General features: G+C 60.4%; 18 non-coding genes across 18 annotated transcripts; all 18 read right to left on the bottom strand.

Annotated features, from left to right (window-relative positions):
• Nucleotides 1-732: 732 nt before the first annotated feature.
• LOC138278505 (U1 spliceosomal RNA) lies at nucleotides 733-896 on the bottom strand. Its single transcript, XR_011200728.1, has one exon. It is a non-coding gene; the product is annotated as a U1 spliceosomal RNA (small nuclear RNA).
• An 855-nt stretch (nucleotides 897-1,751) lies between these two features.
• Nucleotides 1,752-1,915, bottom strand: LOC138278504 (U1 spliceosomal RNA). Its single transcript, XR_011200727.1, has one exon. It is a non-coding gene; the product is annotated as a U1 spliceosomal RNA (small nuclear RNA).
• An 855-nt stretch (nucleotides 1,916-2,770) lies between these two features.
• On the bottom strand, nucleotides 2,771-2,934 carry LOC138278503 (U1 spliceosomal RNA). The gene has a single exon (XR_011200726.1). It is a non-coding gene; the product is annotated as a U1 spliceosomal RNA (small nuclear RNA).
• Nucleotides 2,935-3,789: 855 nt separating this feature from the next.
• LOC138278501 (U1 spliceosomal RNA) lies at nucleotides 3,790-3,953 on the bottom strand. Its single transcript, XR_011200724.1, has one exon. It is a non-coding gene; the product is annotated as a U1 spliceosomal RNA (small nuclear RNA).
• An 855-nt stretch (nucleotides 3,954-4,808) lies between these two features.
• Nucleotides 4,809-4,972, bottom strand: LOC138278500 (U1 spliceosomal RNA). Its single transcript, XR_011200723.1, has one exon. It is a non-coding gene; the product is annotated as a U1 spliceosomal RNA (small nuclear RNA).
• Nucleotides 4,973-5,827: 855 nt separating this feature from the next.
• On the bottom strand, nucleotides 5,828-5,991 carry LOC138278499 (U1 spliceosomal RNA). Its single transcript, XR_011200722.1, has one exon. It is a non-coding gene; the product is annotated as a U1 spliceosomal RNA (small nuclear RNA).
• Nucleotides 5,992-6,846: 855 nt separating this feature from the next.
• On the bottom strand, nucleotides 6,847-7,010 carry LOC138278498 (U1 spliceosomal RNA). The gene has a single exon (XR_011200721.1). It is a non-coding gene; the product is annotated as a U1 spliceosomal RNA (small nuclear RNA).
• An 855-nt stretch (nucleotides 7,011-7,865) lies between these two features.
• LOC138278497 (U1 spliceosomal RNA) lies at nucleotides 7,866-8,029 on the bottom strand. The gene has a single exon (XR_011200720.1). It is a non-coding gene; the product is annotated as a U1 spliceosomal RNA (small nuclear RNA).
• An 855-nt stretch (nucleotides 8,030-8,884) lies between these two features.
• On the bottom strand, nucleotides 8,885-9,048 carry LOC138278496 (U1 spliceosomal RNA). Its single transcript, XR_011200719.1, has one exon. It is a non-coding gene; the product is annotated as a U1 spliceosomal RNA (small nuclear RNA).
• An 855-nt stretch (nucleotides 9,049-9,903) lies between these two features.
• LOC138278495 (U1 spliceosomal RNA) lies at nucleotides 9,904-10,067 on the bottom strand. Its single transcript, XR_011200718.1, has one exon. It is a non-coding gene; the product is annotated as a U1 spliceosomal RNA (small nuclear RNA).
• An 855-nt stretch (nucleotides 10,068-10,922) lies between these two features.
• Nucleotides 10,923-11,086, bottom strand: LOC138278494 (U1 spliceosomal RNA). The gene has a single exon (XR_011200717.1). It is a non-coding gene; the product is annotated as a U1 spliceosomal RNA (small nuclear RNA).
• Nucleotides 11,087-11,941: 855 nt separating this feature from the next.
• On the bottom strand, nucleotides 11,942-12,105 carry LOC138278493 (U1 spliceosomal RNA). The gene has a single exon (XR_011200716.1). It is a non-coding gene; the product is annotated as a U1 spliceosomal RNA (small nuclear RNA).
• Nucleotides 12,106-12,615: 510 nt separating this feature from the next.
• LOC138278485 (U1 spliceosomal RNA) lies at nucleotides 12,616-12,779 on the bottom strand. The gene has a single exon (XR_011200709.1). It is a non-coding gene; the product is annotated as a U1 spliceosomal RNA (small nuclear RNA).
• Nucleotides 12,780-13,289: 510 nt separating this feature from the next.
• Nucleotides 13,290-13,453, bottom strand: LOC138278536 (U1 spliceosomal RNA). Its single transcript, XR_011200758.1, has one exon. It is a non-coding gene; the product is annotated as a U1 spliceosomal RNA (small nuclear RNA).
• An 855-nt stretch (nucleotides 13,454-14,308) lies between these two features.
• LOC138278525 (U1 spliceosomal RNA) lies at nucleotides 14,309-14,472 on the bottom strand. Its single transcript, XR_011200747.1, has one exon. It is a non-coding gene; the product is annotated as a U1 spliceosomal RNA (small nuclear RNA).
• An 855-nt stretch (nucleotides 14,473-15,327) lies between these two features.
• LOC138278513 (U1 spliceosomal RNA) lies at nucleotides 15,328-15,491 on the bottom strand. The gene has a single exon (XR_011200736.1). It is a non-coding gene; the product is annotated as a U1 spliceosomal RNA (small nuclear RNA).
• An 855-nt stretch (nucleotides 15,492-16,346) lies between these two features.
• LOC138278502 (U1 spliceosomal RNA) lies at nucleotides 16,347-16,510 on the bottom strand. The gene has a single exon (XR_011200725.1). It is a non-coding gene; the product is annotated as a U1 spliceosomal RNA (small nuclear RNA).
• Nucleotides 16,511-17,365: 855 nt separating this feature from the next.
• On the bottom strand, nucleotides 17,366-17,529 carry LOC138278479 (U1 spliceosomal RNA). The gene has a single exon (XR_011200703.1). It is a non-coding gene; the product is annotated as a U1 spliceosomal RNA (small nuclear RNA).
• Nucleotides 17,530-17,823: the final 294 nt, after the last annotated feature.

Genomic DNA, 17,823 nt, shown 5'->3' with positions numbered 1-17,823 from the left:
CCAAGGCCCCGCAGACCCTTTGGGCAAAGCCGTTGCCTACCCAAAGCTGCTTCCCAGAAGCCTCGGCCGGCCGGCCAGTGAAATTTACATGACCACGCCATCCAGCAGAGCCAATCAGGGCCTTGCTTTCAGGATCCTCTCCATTGCTGAGAATTTGGGCAAGGGTAGAGTACAGCATGCTGACAGGTGGGCTCGCCAGGTGGAAAGAAGGCCCAGAAGCAGAGTTGGAGGCTTCTGAGCCTACAGAACTGCCACTAAGCCCTACTCTAGGGCTAGGCAGTGCTTTTGTTGGCCAAAGCCAGGGAAAAGGCCTGCCGGGGAGCAGTGTTTCGCGCCCTGAGCCCCTCACGCCTTCCCGAACGCTCCCAAACGCGGCAGAACCCTCGCCGGGCAGAGCCCTCGCCGGGCCCAGGCCTGGTGGCCTCAGCCATAGTCTTGGCCCCAGAAGGCAAGGGTGAGGACTACAGGCTGACAGCCGGTCCACAAGCCCAGGGGCTTAGCTGAGAGGGACAGACCTGTCACCTAGCCAGGGCCTACTTTCCTCTCTCTGGATAGGTCCCCTGAGTGGGAGGCGGCAGCTATCCCAGCACTCCCCAGGCTCCTGAATTTGCATGCCTCTTCCCCTTGCCCAGCCCCATTTCCAGCCTGCTGCAGCACCCAGAAGGAAGCTGGAGAGACAGCTAAGGGTGCTCCAGAGGGGTTTTTCTTGTTGCCTTTCTTGATACCAGAGATCAGGGGAAAGCGCGAACGCAGTCCCCCACTACCAGAAATTATGCAGTCGAGTATCCCGCATTTGGGGACATCGCAGGGGTCAGCACATCCGAAGTGCAATGGATGAGCCTCACCCTGGGAGAACCACCTTCGTGATCATGGTGTCTCCCCTGCCAGGTAAGTATGAGTTGGAAGGGGACAGGGCAAGGGGGGCCCGCTTGGCATCTCCCTGCAGAGCGAGGGTGGCATCCACAGAGGCAAGGCCTGAGGCGGGGCAGAGCATGGGCGTGGGGGCGCAAAGTGACCAGCCAAGGCCCCGCAGACCCTTTGGGCAAAGCCGTTGCCTACCCAAAGCTGCTTCCCAGAAGCCTCGGCCGGCCGGCCAGTGAAATTTACATGACCACGCCATCCAGCAGAGCCAATCAGGGCCTTGCTTTCAGGATCCTCTCCATTGCTGAGAATTTGGGCAAGGGTAGAGTACAGCATGCTGACAGGTGGGCTCGCCAGGTGGAACGAAGGCCCAGAAGCAGAGTTGGAGGCTTCTGAGCCTACAGAACTGCCACTAAGCCCTACTCTAGGGCTAGGCAGTGCTTTTGTTGGCCAAAGCCAGGGAAAAGGCCTGCCGGGGAGCAGTGTTTCGCGCCCTGAGCCCCTCACGCCTTCCCGAACGCTCCCAAACGCGGCAGAACCCTCGCCGGGCAGAGCCCTCGCCGGGCCCAGGCCTGGTGGCCTCAGCCATAGTCTTGGCCCCAGAAGGCAAGGGTGAGGACTACAGGCTGACAGCCGGTCCACAAGCCCAGGGGCTTAGCTGAGAGGGACAGACCTGTCACCTAGCCAGGGCCTACTTTCCTCTCTCTGGATAGGTCCCCTGAGTGGGAGGCGGCAGCTATCCCAGCACTCCCCAGGCTCCTGAATTTGCATGCCTCTTCCCCTTGCCCAGCCCCATTTCCAGCCTGCTGCAGCACCCAGAAGGAAGCTGGAGAGACAGCTAAGGGTGCTCCAGAGTGGTTTTTCTTGTTGCCTTTCTTGATACCAGAGATCAGGGGAAAGCGCGAACGCAGTCCCCCACTACCAGAAATTATGCAGTCGAGTATCCCGCATTTGGGGACATCGCAGGGGTCAGCACATCCGAAGTGCAATGGATGAGCCTCACCCTGGGAGAACCACCTTCGTGATCATGGTGTCTCCCCTGCCAGGTAAGTATGAGTTGGAAGGGGACAGGGCAAGGGGGGCCCGCTTGGCATCTCCCTGCAGAGCGAGGGTGGCATCCACAGAGGCAAGGCCTGAGGCGGGGCAGAGCATGGGCGTGGGGGCGCAAAGTGACCAGCCAAGGCCCCGCAGACCCTTTGGGCAAAGCCGTTGCCTACCCAAAGCTGCTTCCCAGAAGCCTCGGCCGGCCGGCCAGTGAAATTTACATGACCACGCCATCCAGCAGAGCCAATCAGGGCCTTGCTTTCAGGATCCTCTCCATTGCTGAGAATTTGGGCAAGGGTAGAGTACAGCATGCTGACAGGTGGGCTCGCCAGGTGGAAAGAAGGCCCAGAAGCAGAGTTGGAGGCTTCTGAGCCTACAGAACTGCCACTAAGCCCTACTCTAGGGCTAGGCAGTGCTTTTGTTGGCCAAAGCCAGGGAAAAGGCCTGCCGGGGAGCAGTGTTTCGCGCCCTGAGCCCCTCACGCCTTCCCGAACGCTCCCAAACGCGGCAGAACCCTCGCCGGGCAGAGCCCTCGCCGGGCCCAGGCCTGGTGGCCTCAGCCATAGTCTTGGCCCCAGAAGGCAAGGGTGAGGACTACAGGCTGACAGCCGGTCCACAAGCCCAGGGGCTTAGCTGAGAGGGACAGACCTGTCACCTAGCCAGGGCCTACTTTCCTCTCTCTGGATAGGTCCCCTGAGTGGGAGGCGGCAGCTATCCCAGCACTCCCCAGGCTCCTGAATTTGCATGCCTCTTCCCCTTGCCCAGCCCCATTTCCAGCCTGCTGCAGCACCCAGAAGGAAGCTGGAGAGACAGCTAAGGGTGCTCCAGAGGGGTTTTTCTTGTTGCCTTTCTTGATACCAGAGATCAGGGGAAAGCGCGAACGCAGTCCCCCACTACCAGAAATTATGCAGTCGAGTATCCCGCATTTGGGGACATCGCAGGGGTCAGCACATCCGAAGTGCAATGGATGAGCCTCACCCTGGGAGAACCACCTTCGTGATCATGGTGTCTCCCCTGCCAGGTAAGTATGAGTTGGAAGGGGACAGGGCAAGGGGGGCCCGCTTGGCATCTCCCTGCAGAGCGAGGGTGGCATCCACAGAGGCAAGGCCTGAGGCGGGGCAGAGCATGGGCGTGGGGGCGCAAAGTGACCAGCCAAGGCCCCGCAGACCCTTTGGGCAAAGCCGTTGCCTACCCAAAGCTGCTTCCCAGAAGCCTCGGCCGGCCGGCCAGTGAAATTTACATGACCACGCCATCCAGCAGAGCCAATCAGGGCCTTGCTTTCAGGATCCTCTCCATTGCTGAGAATTTGGGCAAGGGTAGAGTACAGCATGCTGACAGGTGGGCTCGCCAGGTGGAAAGAAGGCCCAGAAGCAGAGTTGGAGGCTTCTGAGCCTACAGAACTGCCACTAAGCCCTACTCTAGGGCTAGGCAGTGCTTTTGTTGGCCAAAGCCAGGGAAAAGGCCTGCCGGGGAGCAGTGTTTCGCGCCCTGAGCCCCTCACGCCTTCCCGAACGCTCCCAAACGCGGCAGAACCCTCGCCGGGCAGAGCCCTCGCCGGGCCCAGGCCTGGTGGCCTCAGCCATAGTCTTGGCCCCAGAAGGCAAGGGTGAGGACTACAGGCTGACAGCCGGTCCACAAGCCCAGGGGCTTAGCTGAGAGGGACAGACCTGTCACCTAGCCAGGGCCTACTTTCCTCTCTCTGGATAGGTCCCCTGAGTGGGAGGCGGCAGCTATCCCAGCACTCCCCAGGCTCCTGAATTTGCATGCCTCTTCCCCTTGCCCAGCCCCATTTCCAGCCTGCTGCAGCACCCAGAAGGAAGCTGGAGAGACAGCTAAGGGTGCTCCAGAGGGGTTTTTCTTGTTGCCTTTCTTGATACCAGAGATCAGGGGAAAGCGCGAACGCAGTCCCCCACTACCAGAAATTATGCAGTCGAGTATCCCGCATTTGGGGACATCGCAGGGGTCAGCACATCCGAAGTGCAATGGATGAGCCTCACCCTGGGAGAACCACCTTCGTGATCATGGTGTCTCCCCTGCCAGGTAAGTATGAGTTGGAAGGGGACAGGGCAAGGGGGGCCCGCTTGGCATCTCCCTGCAGAGCGAGGGTGGCATCCACAGAGGCAAGGCCTGAGGCGGGGCAGAGCATGGGCGTGGGGGCGCAAAGTGACCAGCCAAGGCCCCGCAGACCCTTTGGGCAAAGCCGTTGCCTACCCAAAGCTGCTTCCCAGAAGCCTCGGCCGGCCGGCCAGTGAAATTTACATGACCACGCCATCCAGCAGAGCCAATCAGGGCCTTGCTTTCAGGATCCTCTCCATTGCTGAGAATTTGGGCAAGGGTAGAGTACAGCATGCTGACAGGTGGGCTCGCCAGGTGGAACGAAGGCCCAGAAGCAGAGTTGGAGGCTTCTGAGCCTACAGAACTGCCACTAAGCCCTACTCTAGGGCTAGGCAGTGCTTTTGTTGGCCAAAGCCAGGGAAAAGGCCTGCCGGGGAGCAGTGTTTCGCGCCCTGAGCCCCTCACGCCTTCCCGAACGCTCCCAAACGCGGCAGAACCCTCGCCGGGCAGAGCCCTCGCCGGGCCCAGGCCTGGTGGCCTCAGCCATAGTCTTGGCCCCAGAAGGCAAGGGTGAGGACTACAGGCTGACAGCCGGTCCACAAGCCCAGGGGCTTAGCTGAGAGGGACAGACCTGTCACCTAGCCAGGGCCTACTTTCCTCTCTCTGGATAGGTCCCCTGAGTGGGAGGCGGCAGCTATCCCAGCACTCCCCAGGCTCCTGAATTTGCATGCCTCTTCCCCTTGCCCAGCCCCATTTCCAGCCTGCTGCAGCACCCAGAAGGAAGCTGGAGAGACAGCTAAGGGTGCTCCAGAGTGGTTTTTCTTGTTGCCTTTCTTGATACCAGAGATCAGGGGAAAGCGCGAACGCAGTCCCCCACTACCAGAAATTATGCAGTCGAGTATCCCGCATTTGGGGACATCGCAGGGGTCAGCACATCCGAAGTGCAATGGATGAGCCTCACCCTGGGAGAACCACCTTCGTGATCATGGTGTCTCCCCTGCCAGGTAAGTATGAGTTGGAAGGGGACAGGGCAAGGGGGGCCCGCTTGGCATCTCCCTGCAGAGCGAGGGTGGCATCCACAGAGGCAAGGCCTGAGGCGGGGCAGAGCATGGGCGTGGGGGCGCAAAGTGACCAGCCAAGGCCCCGCAGACCCTTTGGGCAAAGCCGTTGCCTACCCAAAGCTGCTTCCCAGAAGCCTCGGCCGGCCGGCCAGTGAAATTTACATGACCACGCCATCCAGCAGAGCCAATCAGGGCCTTGCTTTCAGGATCCTCTCCATTGCTGAGAATTTGGGCAAGGGTAGAGTACAGCATGCTGACAGGTGGGCTCGCCAGGTGGAAAGAAGGCCCAGAAGCAGAGTTGGAGGCTTCTGAGCCTACAGAACTGCCACTAAGCCCTACTCTAGGGCTAGGCAGTGCTTTTGTTGGCCAAAGCCAGGGAAAAGGCCTGCCGGGGAGCAGTGTTTCGCGCCCTGAGCCCCTCACGCCTTCCCGAACGCTCCCAAACGCGGCAGAACCCTCGCCGGGCAGAGCCCTCGCCGGGCCCAGGCCTGGTGGCCTCAGCCATAGTCTTGGCCCCAGAAGGCAAGGGTGAGGACTACAGGCTGACAGCCGGTCCACAAGCCCAGGGGCTTAGCTGAGAGGGACAGACCTGTCACCTAGCCAGGGCCTACTTTCCTCTCTCTGGATAGGTCCCCTGAGTGGGAGGCGGCAGCTATCCCAGCACTCCCCAGGCTCCTGAATTTGCATGCCTCTTCCCCTTGCCCAGCCCCATTTCCAGCCTGCTGCAGCACCCAGAAGGAAGCTGGAGAGACAGCTAAGGGTGCTCCAGAGGGGTTTTTCTTGTTGCCTTTCTTGATACCAGAGATCAGGGGAAAGCGCGAACGCAGTCCCCCACTACCAGAAATTATGCAGTCGAGTATCCCGCATTTGGGGACATCGCAGGGGTCAGCACATCCGAAGTGCAATGGATGAGCCTCACCCTGGGAGAACCACCTTCGTGATCATGGTGTCTCCCCTGCCAGGTAAGTATGAGTTGGAAGGGGACAGGGCAAGGGGGGCCCGCTTGGCATCTCCCTGCAGAGCGAGGGTGGCATCCACAGAGGCAAGGCCTGAGGCGGGGCAGAGCATGGGCGTGGGGGCGCAAAGTGACCAGCCAAGGCCCCGCAGACCCTTTGGGCAAAGCCGTTGCCTACCCAAAGCTGCTTCCCAGAAGCCTCGGCCGGCCGGCCAGTGAAATTTACATGACCACGCCATCCAGCAGAGCCAATCAGGGCCTTGCTTTCAGGATCCTCTCCATTGCTGAGAATTTGGGCAAGGGTAGAGTACAGCATGCTGACAGGTGGGCTCGCCAGGTGGAACGAAGGCCCAGAAGCAGAGTTGGAGGCTTCTGAGCCTACAGAACTGCCACTAAGCCCTACTCTAGGGCTAGGCAGTGCTTTTGTTGGCCAAAGCCAGGGAAAAGGCCTGCCGGGGAGCAGTGTTTCGCGCCCTGAGCCCCTCACGCCTTCCCGAACGCTCCCAAACGCGGCAGAACCCTCGCCGGGCAGAGCCCTCGCCGGGCCCAGGCCTGGTGGCCTCAGCCATAGTCTTGGCCCCAGAAGGCAAGGGTGAGGACTACAGGCTGACAGCCGGTCCACAAGCCCAGGGGCTTAGCTGAGAGGGACAGACCTGTCACCTAGCCAGGGCCTACTTTCCTCTCTCTGGATAGGTCCCCTGAGTGGGAGGCGGCAGCTATCCCAGCACTCCCCAGGCTCCTGAATTTGCATGCCTCTTCCCCTTGCCCAGCCCCATTTCCAGCCTGCTGCAGCACCCAGAAGGAAGCTGGAGAGACAGCTAAGGGTGCTCCAGAGTGGTTTTTCTTGTTGCCTTTCTTGATACCAGAGATCAGGGGAAAGCGCGAACGCAGTCCCCCACTACCAGAAATTATGCAGTCGAGTATCCCGCATTTGGGGACATCGCAGGGGTCAGCACATCCGAAGTGCAATGGATGAGCCTCACCCTGGGAGAACCACCTTCGTGATCATGGTGTCTCCCCTGCCAGGTAAGTATGAGTTGGAAGGGGACAGGGCAAGGGGGGCCCGCTTGGCATCTCCCTGCAGAGCGAGGGTGGCATCCACAGAGGCAAGGCCTGAGGCGGGGCAGAGCATGGGCGTGGGGGCGCAAAGTGACCAGCCAAGGCCCCGCAGACCCTTTGGGCAAAGCCGTTGCCTACCCAAAGCTGCTTCCCAGAAGCCTCGGCCGGCCGGCCAGTGAAATTTACATGACCACGCCATCCAGCAGAGCCAATCAGGGCCTTGCTTTCAGGATCCTCTCCATTGCTGAGAATTTGGGCAAGGGTAGAGTACAGCATGCTGACAGGTGGGCTCGCCAGGTGGAAAGAAGGCCCAGAAGCAGAGTTGGAGGCTTCTGAGCCTACAGAACTGCCACTAAGCCCTACTCTAGGGCTAGGCAGTGCTTTTGTTGGCCAAAGCCAGGGAAAAGGCCTGCCGGGGAGCAGTGTTTCGCGCCCTGAGCCCCTCACGCCTTCCCGAACGCTCCCAAACGCGGCAGAACCCTCGCCGGGCAGAGCCCTCGCCGGGCCCAGGCCTGGTGGCCTCAGCCATAGTCTTGGCCCCAGAAGGCAAGGGTGAGGACTACAGGCTGACAGCCGGTCCACAAGCCCAGGGGCTTAGCTGAGAGGGACAGACCTGTCACCTAGCCAGGGCCTACTTTCCTCTCTCTGGATAGGTCCCCTGAGTGGGAGGCGGCAGCTATCCCAGCACTCCCCAGGCTCCTGAATTTGCATGCCTCTTCCCCTTGCCCAGCCCCATTTCCAGCCTGCTGCAGCACCCAGAAGGAAGCTGGAGAGACAGCTAAGGGTGCTCCAGAGGGGTTTTTCTTGTTGCCTTTCTTGATACCAGAGATCAGGGGAAAGCGCGAACGCAGTCCCCCACTACCAGAAATTATGCAGTCGAGTATCCCGCATTTGGGGACATCGCAGGGGTCAGCACATCCGAAGTGCAATGGATGAGCCTCACCCTGGGAGAACCACCTTCGTGATCATGGTGTCTCCCCTGCCAGGTAAGTATGAGTTGGAAGGGGACAGGGCAAGGGGGGCCCGCTTGGCATCTCCCTGCAGAGCGAGGGTGGCATCCACAGAGGCAAGGCCTGAGGCGGGGCAGAGCATGGGCGTGGGGGCGCAAAGTGACCAGCCAAGGCCCCGCAGACCCTTTGGGCAAAGCCGTTGCCTACCCAAAGCTGCTTCCCAGAAGCCTCGGCCGGCCGGCCAGTGAAATTTACATGACCACGCCATCCAGCAGAGCCAATCAGGGCCTTGCTTTCAGGATCCTCTCCATTGCTGAGAATTTGGGCAAGGGTAGAGTACAGCATGCTGACAGGTGGGCTCGCCAGGTGGAAAGAAGGCCCAGAAGCAGAGTTGGAGGCTTCTGAGCCTACAGAACTGCCACTAAGCCCTACTCTAGGGCTAGGCAGTGCTTTTGTTGGCCAAAGCCAGGGAAAAGGCCTGCCGGGGAGCAGTGTTTCGCGCCCTGAGCCCCTCACGCCTTCCCGAACGCTCCCAAACGCGGCAGAACCCTCGCCGGGCAGAGCCCTCGCCGGGCCCAGGCCTGGTGGCCTCAGCCATAGTCTTGGCCCCAGAAGGCAAGGGTGAGGACTACAGGCTGACAGCCGGTCCACAAGCCCAGGGGCTTAGCTGAGAGGGACAGACCTGTCACCTAGCCAGGGCCTACTTTCCTCTCTCTGGATAGGTCCCCTGAGTGGGAGGCGGCAGCTATCCCAGCACTCCCCAGGCTCCTGAATTTGCATGCCTCTTCCCCTTGCCCAGCCCCATTTCCAGCCTGCTGCAGCACCCAGAAGGAAGCTGGAGAGACAGCTAAGGGTGCTCCAGAGGGGTTTTTCTTGTTGCCTTTCTTGATACCAGAGATCAGGGGAAAGCGCGAACGCAGTCCCCCACTACCAGAAATTATGCAGTCGAGTATCCCGCATTTGGGGACATCGCAGGGGTCAGCACATCCGAAGTGCAATGGATGAGCCTCACCCTGGGAGAACCACCTTCGTGATCATGGTGTCTCCCCTGCCAGGTAAGTATGAGTTGGAAGGGGACAGGGCAAGGGGGGCCCGCTTGGCATCTCCCTGCAGAGCGAGGGTGGCATCCACAGAGGCAAGGCCTGAGGCGGGGCAGAGCATGGGCGTGGGGGCGCAAAGTGACCAGCCAAGGCCCCGCAGACCCTTTGGGCAAAGCCGTTGCCTACCCAAAGCTGCTTCCCAGAAGCCTCGGCCGGCCGGCCAGTGAAATTTACATGACCACGCCATCCAGCAGAGCCAATCAGGGCCTTGCTTTCAGGATCCTCTCCATTGCTGAGAATTTGGGCAAGGGTAGAGTACAGCATGCTGACAGGTGGGCTCGCCAGGTGGAACGAAGGCCCAGAAGCAGAGTTGGAGGCTTCTGAGCCTACAGAACTGCCACTAAGCCCTACTCTAGGGCTAGGCAGTGCTTTTGTTGGCCAAAGCCAGGGAAAAGGCCTGCCGGGGAGCAGTGTTTCGCGCCCTGAGCCCCTCACGCCTTCCCGAACGCTCCCAAACGCGGCAGAACCCTCGCCGGGCAGAGCCCTCGCCGGGCCCAGGCCTGGTGGCCTCAGCCATAGTCTTGGCCCCAGAAGGCAAGGGTGAGGACTACAGGCTGACAGCCGGTCCACAAGCCCAGGGGCTTAGCTGAGAGGGACAGACCTGTCACCTAGCCAGGGCCTACTTTCCTCTCTCTGGATAGGTCCCCTGAGTGGGAGGCGGCAGCTATCCCAGCACTCCCCAGGCTCCTGAATTTGCATGCCTCTTCCCCTTGCCCAGCCCCATTTCCAGCCTGCTGCAGCACCCAGAAGGAAGCTGGAGAGACAGCTAAGGGTGCTCCAGAGTGGTTTTTCTTGTTGCCTTTCTTGATACCAGAGATCAGGGGAAAGCGCGAACGCAGTCCCCCACTACCAGAAATTATGCAGTCGAGTATCCCGCATTTGGGGACATCGCAGGGGTCAGCACATCCGAAGTGCAATGGATGAGCCTCACCCTGGGAGAACCACCTTCGTGATCATGGTGTCTCCCCTGCCAGGTAAGTATGAGTTGGAAGGGGACAGGGCAAGGGGGGCCCGCTTGGCATCTCCCTGCAGAGCGAGGGTGGCATCCACAGAGGCAAGGCCTGAGGCGGGGCAGAGCATGGGCGTGGGGGCGCAAAGTGACCAGCCAAGGCCCCGCAGACCCTTTGGGCAAAGCCGTTGCCTACCCAAAGCTGCTTCCCAGAAGCCTCGGCCGGCCGGCCAGTGAAATTTACATGACCACGCCATCCAGCAGAGCCAATCAGGGCCTTGCTTTCAGGATCCTCTCCATTGCTGAGAATTTGGGCAAGGGTAGAGTACAGCATGCTGACAGGTGGGCTCGCCAGGTGGAAAGAAGGCCCAGAAGCAGAGTTGGAGGCTTCTGAGCCTACAGAACTGCCACTAAGCCCTACTCTAGGGCTAGGCAGTGCTTTTGTTGGCCAAAGCCAGGGAAAAGGCCTGCCGGGGAGCAGTGTTTCGCGCCCTGAGCCCCTCACGCCTTCCCGAACGCTCCCAAACGCGGCAGAACCCTCGCCGGGCAGAGCCCTCGCCGGGCCCAGGCCTGGTGGCCTCAGCCATAGTCTTGGCCCCAGAAGGCAAGGGTGAGGACTACAGGCTGACAGCCGGTCCACAAGCCCAGGGGCTTAGCTGAGAGGGACAGACCTGTCACCTAGCCAGGGCCTACTTTCCTCTCTCTGGATAGGTCCCCTGAGTGGGAGGCGGCAGCTATCCCAGCACTCCCCAGGCTCCTGAATTTGCATGCCTCTTCCCCTTGCCCAGCCCCATTTCCAGCCTGCTGCAGCACCCAGAAGGAAGCTGGAGAGACAGCTAAGGGTGCTCCAGAGGGGTTTTTCTTGTTGCCTTTCTTGATACCAGAGATCAGGGGAAAGCGCGAACGCAGTCCCCCACTACCAGAAATTATGCAGTCGAGTATCCCGCATTTGGGGACATCGCAGGGGTCAGCACATCCGAAGTGCAATGGATGAGCCTCACCCTGGGAGAACCACCTTCGTGATCATGGTGTCTCCCCTGCCAGGTAAGTATGAGTTGGAAGGGGACAGGGCAAGGGGGGCCCGCTTGGCATCTCCCTGCAGAGCGAGGGTGGCATCCACAGAGGCAAGGCCTGAGGCGGGGCAGAGCATGGGCGTGGGGGCGCAAAGTGACCAGCCAAGGCCCCGCAGACCCTTTGGGCAAAGCCGTTGCCTACCCAAAGCTGCTTCCCAGAAGCCTCGGCCGGCCGGCCAGTGAAATTTACATGACCACGCCATCCAGCAGAGCCAATCAGGGCCTTGCTTTCAGGATCCTCTCCATTGCTGAGAATTTGGGCAAGGGTAGAGTACAGCATGCTGACAGGTGGGCTCGCCAGGTGGAACGAAGGCCCAGAAGCAGAGTTGGAGGCTTCTGAGCCTACAGAACTGCCACTAAGCCCTACTCTAGGGCTAGGCAGTGCTTTTGTTGGCCAAAGCCAGGGAAAAGGCCTGCCGGGGAGCAGTGTTTCGCGCCCTGAGCCCCTCACGCCTTCCCGAACGCTCCCAAACGCGGCAGAACCCTCGCCGGGCAGAGCCCTCGCCGGGCCCAGGCCTGGTGGCCTCAGCCATAGTCTTGGCCCCAGAAGGCAAGGGTGAGGACTACAGGCTGACAGCCGGTCCACAAGCCCAGGGGCTTAGCTGAGAGGGACAGACCTGTCACCTAGCCAGGGCCTACTTTCCTCTCTCTGGATAGGTCCCCTGAGTGGGAGGCGGCAGCTATCCCAGCACTCCCCAGGCTCCTGAATTTGCATGCCTCTTCCCCTTGCCCAGCCCCATTTCCAGCCTGCTGCAGCACCCAGAAGGAAGCTGGAGAGACAGCTAAGGGTGCTCCAGAGGGGTTTTTCTTGTTGCCTTTCTTGATACCAGAGATCAGGGGAAAGCGCGAACGCAGTCCCCCACTACCAGAAATTATGCAGTCGAGTATCCCGCATTTGGGGACATCGCAGGGGTCAGCACATCCGAAGTGCAATGGATGAGCCTCACCCTGGGAGAACCACCTTCGTGATCATGGTGTCTCCCCTGCCAGGTAAGTATGAGTTGGAAGGGGACAGGGCAAGGGGGGCCCGCTTGGCATCTCCCTGCAGAGCGAGGGTGGCATCCACAGAGGCAAGGCCTGAGGCGGGGCAGAGCATGGGCGTGGGGGCGCAAAGTGACCAGCCAAGGCCCCGCAGACCCTTTGGGCAAAGCCGTTGCCTACCCAAAGCTGCTTCCCAGAAGCCTCGGCCGGCCGGCCAGTGAAATTTACATGACCACGCCATCCAGCAGAGCCAATCAGGGCCTTGCTTTCAGGATCCTCTCCATTGCTGAGAATTTGGGCAAGGGTAGAGTACAGCATGCTGACAGGTGGGCTCGCCAGGTGGAACGAAGGCCCAGAAGCAGCTTTTGAGGCCCTTTCCCAGCATTCCCCAGGCTCCTGAATTTGCATGCCTCTTCCCCTTGCCCAGCCCCATTTCCAGCCTACTGCAGCACCCAGAAGGAAGCTGGAGAGACAGCTAAGGGTGCTCCAGAGTGGTTTTTCTTGTTGCCTTTCTTGATACCAGAGATCAGGGGAAAGCGCGAACGCAGTCCCCCACTACCAGAAATTATGCAGTCGAGTATCCCGCATTTGGGGACATCGCAGGGGTCAGCACATCCGAAGTGCAATGGATGAGCCTCACCCTGGGAGAACCACCTTCGTGATCATGGTGTCTCCCCTGCCAGGTAAGTATGAGTTGGAAGGGGACAGGGCAAGGGGGGCCCGCTTGGCATCTCCCTGCAGAGCGAGGGTGGCATCCACAGAGGCAAGGCCTGAGGCGGGGCAGAGCATGGGCGTGGGGGCGCAAAGTGACCAGCCAAGGCCCCGCAGACCCTTTGGGCAAAGCCGTTGCCTACCCAAAGCTGCTTCCCAGAAGCCTCGGCCGGCCGGCCAGTGAAATTTACATGACCACGCCATCCAGCAGAGCCAATCAGGGCCTTGCTTTCAGGATCCTCTCCATTGCTGAGAATTTGGGCAAGGGTAGAGTACAGCATGCTGACAGGTGGGCTCGCCAGGTGGAACGAAGGCCCAGAAGCAGCTTTTGAGGCCCTTTCCCAGCATTCCCCAGGCTCCTGAATTTGCATGCCTCTTCCCCTTGCCCAGCCCCATTTCCAGCCTACTGCAGCACCCAGAAGGAAGCTGGAGAGACAGCTAAGGGTGCTCCAGAGTGGTTTTTCTTGTTGCCTTTCTTGATACCAGAGATCAGGGGAAAGCGCGAACGCAGTCCCCCACTACCAGAAATTATGCAGTCGAGTATCCCGCATTTGGGGACATCGCAGGGGTCAGCACATCCGAAGTGCAATGGATGAGCCTCACCCTGGGAGAACCACCTTCGTGATCATGGTGTCTCCCCTGCCAGGTAAGTATGAGTTGGAAGGGGACAGGGCAAGGGGGGCCCGCTTGGCATCTCCCTGCAGAGCGAGGGTGGCATCCACAGAGGCAAGGCCTGAGGCGGGGCAGAGCATGGGCGTGGGGGCGCAAAGTGACCAGCCAAGGCCCCGCAGACCCTTTGGGCAAAGCCGTTGCCTACCCAAAGCTGCTTCCCAGAAGCCTCGGCCGGCCGGCCAGTGAAATTTACATGACCACGCCATCCAGCAGAGCCAATCAGGGCCTTGCTTTCAGGATCCTCTCCATTGCTGAGAATTTGGGCAAGGGTAGAGTACAGCATGCTGACAGGTGGGCTCGCCAGGTGGAAAGAAGGCCCAGAAGCAGAGTTGGAGGCTTCTGAGCCTACAGAACTGCCACTAAGCCCTACTCTAGGGCTAGGCAGTGCTTTTGTTGGCCAAAGCCAGGGAAAAGGCCTGCCGGGGAGCAGTGTTTCGCGCCCTGAGCCCCTCACGCCTTCCCGAACGCTCCCAAACGCGGCAGAACCCTCGCCGGGCAGAGCCCTCGCCGGGCCCAGGCCTGGTGGCCTCAGCCATAGTCTTGGCCCCAGAAGGCAAGGGTGAGGACTACAGGCTGACAGCCGGTCCACAAGCCCAGGGGCTTAGCTGAGAGGGACAGACCTGTCACCTAGCCAGGGCCTACTTTCCTCTCTCTGGATAGGTCCCCTGAGTGGGAGGCGGCAGCTATCCCAGCACTCCCCAGGCTCCTGAATTTGCATGCCTCTTCCCCTTGCCCAGCCCCATTTCCAGCCTGCTGCAGCACCCAGAAGGAAGCTGGAGAGACAGCTAAGGGTGCTCCAGAGTGGTTTTTCTTGTTGCCTTTCTTGATACCAGAGATCAGGGGAAAGCGCGAACGCAGTCCCCCACTACCAGAAATTATGCAGTCGAGTATCCCGCATTTGGGGACATCGCAGGGGTCAGCACATCCGAAGTGCAATGGATGAGCCTCACCCTGGGAGAACCACCTTCGTGATCATGGTGTCTCCCCTGCCAGGTAAGTATGAGTTGGAAGGGGACAGGGCAAGGGGGGCCCGCTTGGCATCTCCCTGCAGAGCGAGGGTGGCATCCACAGAGGCAAGGCCTGAGGCGGGGCAGAGCATGGGCGTGGGGGCGCAAAGTGACCAGCCAAGGCCCCGCAGACCCTTTGGGCAAAGCCGTTGCCTACCCAAAGCTGCTTCCCAGAAGCCTCGGCCGGCCGGCCAGTGAAATTTACATGACCACGCCATCCAGCAGAGCCAATCAGGGCCTTGCTTTCAGGATCCTCTCCATTGCTGAGAATTTGGGCAAGGGTAGAGTACAGCATGCTGACAGGTGGGCTCGCCAGGTGGAAAGAAGGCCCAGAAGCAGAGTTGGAGGCTTCTGAGCCTACAGAACTGCCACTAAGCCCTACTCTAGGGCTAGGCAGTGCTTTTGTTGGCCAAAGCCAGGGAAAAGGCCTGCCGGGGAGCAGTGTTTCGCGCCCTGAGCCCCTCACGCCTTCCCGAACGCTCCCAAACGCGGCAGAACCCTCGCCGGGCAGAGCCCTCGCCGGGCCCAGGCCTGGTGGCCTCAGCCATAGTCTTGGCCCCAGAAGGCAAGGGTGAGGACTACAGGCTGACAGCCGGTCCACAAGCCCAGGGGCTTAGCTGAGAGGGACAGACCTGTCACCTAGCCAGGGCCTACTTTCCTCTCTCTGGATAGGTCCCCTGAGTGGGAGGCGGCAGCTATCCCAGCACTCCCCAGGCTCCTGAATTTGCATGCCTCTTCCCCTTGCCCAGCCCCATTTCCAGCCTGCTGCAGCACCCAGAAGGAAGCTGGAGAGACAGCTAAGGGTGCTCCAGAGTGGTTTTTCTTGTTGCCTTTCTTGATACCAGAGATCAGGGGAAAGCGCGAACGCAGTCCCCCACTACCAGAAATTATGCAGTCGAGTATCCCGCATTTGGGGACATCGCAGGGGTCAGCACATCCGAAGTGCAATGGATGAGCCTCACCCTGGGAGAACCACCTTCGTGATCATGGTGTCTCCCCTGCCAGGTAAGTATGAGTTGGAAGGGGACAGGGCAAGGGGGGCCCGCTTGGCATCTCCCTGCAGAGCGAGGGTGGCATCCACAGAGGCAAGGCCTGAGGCGGGGCAGAGCATGGGCGTGGGGGCGCAAAGTGACCAGCCAAGGCCCCGCAGACCCTTTGGGCAAAGCCGTTGCCTACCCAAAGCTGCTTCCCAGAAGCCTCGGCCGGCCGGCCAGTGAAATTTACATGACCACGCCATCCAGCAGAGCCAATCAGGGCCTTGCTTTCAGGATCCTCTCCATTGCTGAGAATTTGGGCAAGGGTAGAGTACAGCATGCTGACAGGTGGGCTCGCCAGGTGGAAAGAAGGCCCAGAAGCAGAGTTGGAGGCTTCTGAGCCTACAGAACTGCCACTAAGCCCTACTCTAGGGCTAGGCAGTGCTTTTGTTGGCCAAAGCCAGGGAAAAGGCCTGCCGGGGAGCAGTGTTTCGCGCCCTGAGCCCCTCACGCCTTCCCGAACGCTCCCAAACGCGGCAGAACCCTCGCCGGGCAGAGCCCTCGCCGGGCCCAGGCCTGGTGGCCTCAGCCATAGTCTTGGCCCCAGAAGGCAAGGGTGAGGACTACAGGCTGACAGCCGGTCCACAAGCCCAGGGGCTTAGCTGAGAGGGACAGACCTGTCACCTAGCCAGGGCCTACTTTCCTCTCTCTGGATAGGTCCCCTGAGTGGGAGGCGGCAGCTATCCCAGCACTCCCCAGGCTCCTGAATTTGCATGCCTCTTCCCCTTGCCCAGCCCCATTTCCAGCCTGCTGCAGCACCCAGAAGGAAGCTGGAGAGACAGCTAAGGGTGCTCCAGAGTGGTTTTTCTTGTTGCCTTTCTTGATACCAGAGATCAGGGGAAAGCGCGAACGCAGTCCCCCACTACCAGAAATTATGCAGTCGAGTATCCCGCATTTGGGGACATCGCAGGGGTCAGCACATCCGAAGTGCAATGGATGAGCCTCACCCTGGGAGAACCACCTTCGTGATCATGGTGTCTCCCCTGCCAGGTAAGTATGAGTTGGAAGGGGACAGGGCAAGGGGGGCCCGCTTGGCATCTCCCTGCAGAGCGAGGGTGGCATCCACAGAGGCAAGGCCTGAGGCGGGGCAGAGCATGGGCGTGGGGGCGCAAAGTGACCAGCCAAGGCCCCGCAGACCCTTTGGGCAAAGCCGTTGCCTACCCAAAGCTGCTTCCCAGAAGCCTCGGCCGGCCGGCCAGTGAAATTTACATGACCACGCCATCCAGCAGAGCCAATCAGGGCCTTGCTTTCAGGATCCTCTCCATTGCTGAGAATTTGGGCAAGGGTAGAGTACAGCATGCTGACAGGTGGGCTCGCCAGGTGGAAAGAAGGCCCAGAAGCAGAGTTGGAGGCTTCTGAGCCTACAGAACTGCCACTAAGCCCTACTCTAGGGCTAGGCAGTGCTTTTGTTGGCCAAAGCCAGGGAAAAGGCCTGCCGGGGAGCAGTGTTTCGCGCCCTGAGCCCCTCACGCCTTCCCGAACGCTCCCAAACGCGGCAGAACCCTCGCCGGGCAGAGCCCTCGCCGGGCCCAGGCCTGGTGGCCTCAGCCATAGTCTTGGCCCCAGAAGGCAAGGGTGAGGACTACAGGCTGACAGCCGGTCCACAAGCCCAGGGGCTTAGCTGAGAGGGACAGACCTGTCACCTAGCCAGGGCCTACTTTCCTCTCTCTGGATAGGTCCCCTGAGTGGGAGGCGGCAGCTATCCCAGCACTCCCCAGGCTCCTGAATTTGCATGCCTCTTCCCCTTGCCCAGCCCCATTTCCAGCCTGCTGCAGCACCCAGAAGGAAGCTGGAGAGACAGCTAAGGGTGCTCCAGAGGGGTTTTTCTTGTTGCCTTTCTTGATACCAGAGATCAGGGGAAAGCGCGAACGCAGTCCCCCACTACCAGAAATTATGCAGTCGAGTATCCCGCATTTGGGGACATCGCAGGGGTCAGCACATCCGAAGTGCAATGGATGAGCCTCACCCTGGGAGAACCACCTTCGTGATCATGGTGTCTCCCCTGCCAGGTAAGTATGAGTTGGAAGGGGACAGGGCAAGGGGGGCCCGCTTGGCATCTCCCTGCAGAGCGAGGGTGGCATCCACAGAGGCAAGGCCTGAGGCGGGGCAGAGCATGGGCGTGGGGGCGCAAAGTGACCAGCCAAGGCCCCGCAGACCCTTTGGGCAAAGCCGTTGCCTACCCAAAGCTGCTTCCCAGAAGCCTCGGCCGGCCGGCCAGTGAAATTTACATGACCACGCCATCCAGCAGAGCCAATCAGGGCCTTGCTTTCAGGATCCTCTCCATTGCTGAGAATTTGGGCAAGGGTAGAGT

Source organism: Pleurodeles waltl, unplaced genomic scaffold (assembly GCF_031143425.1).
Source record: "Pleurodeles waltl isolate 20211129_DDA unplaced genomic scaffold, aPleWal1.hap1.20221129 scaffold_500, whole genome shotgun sequence".
In the NCBI taxonomy this organism is placed as follows: Eukaryota; Metazoa; Chordata; class Amphibia; order Caudata; family Salamandridae; genus Pleurodeles; species Pleurodeles waltl.
The sequence above is the reverse complement of the archived record's forward strand: the minus strand, read 5'-3'. Positions and strand labels throughout refer to the sequence as shown.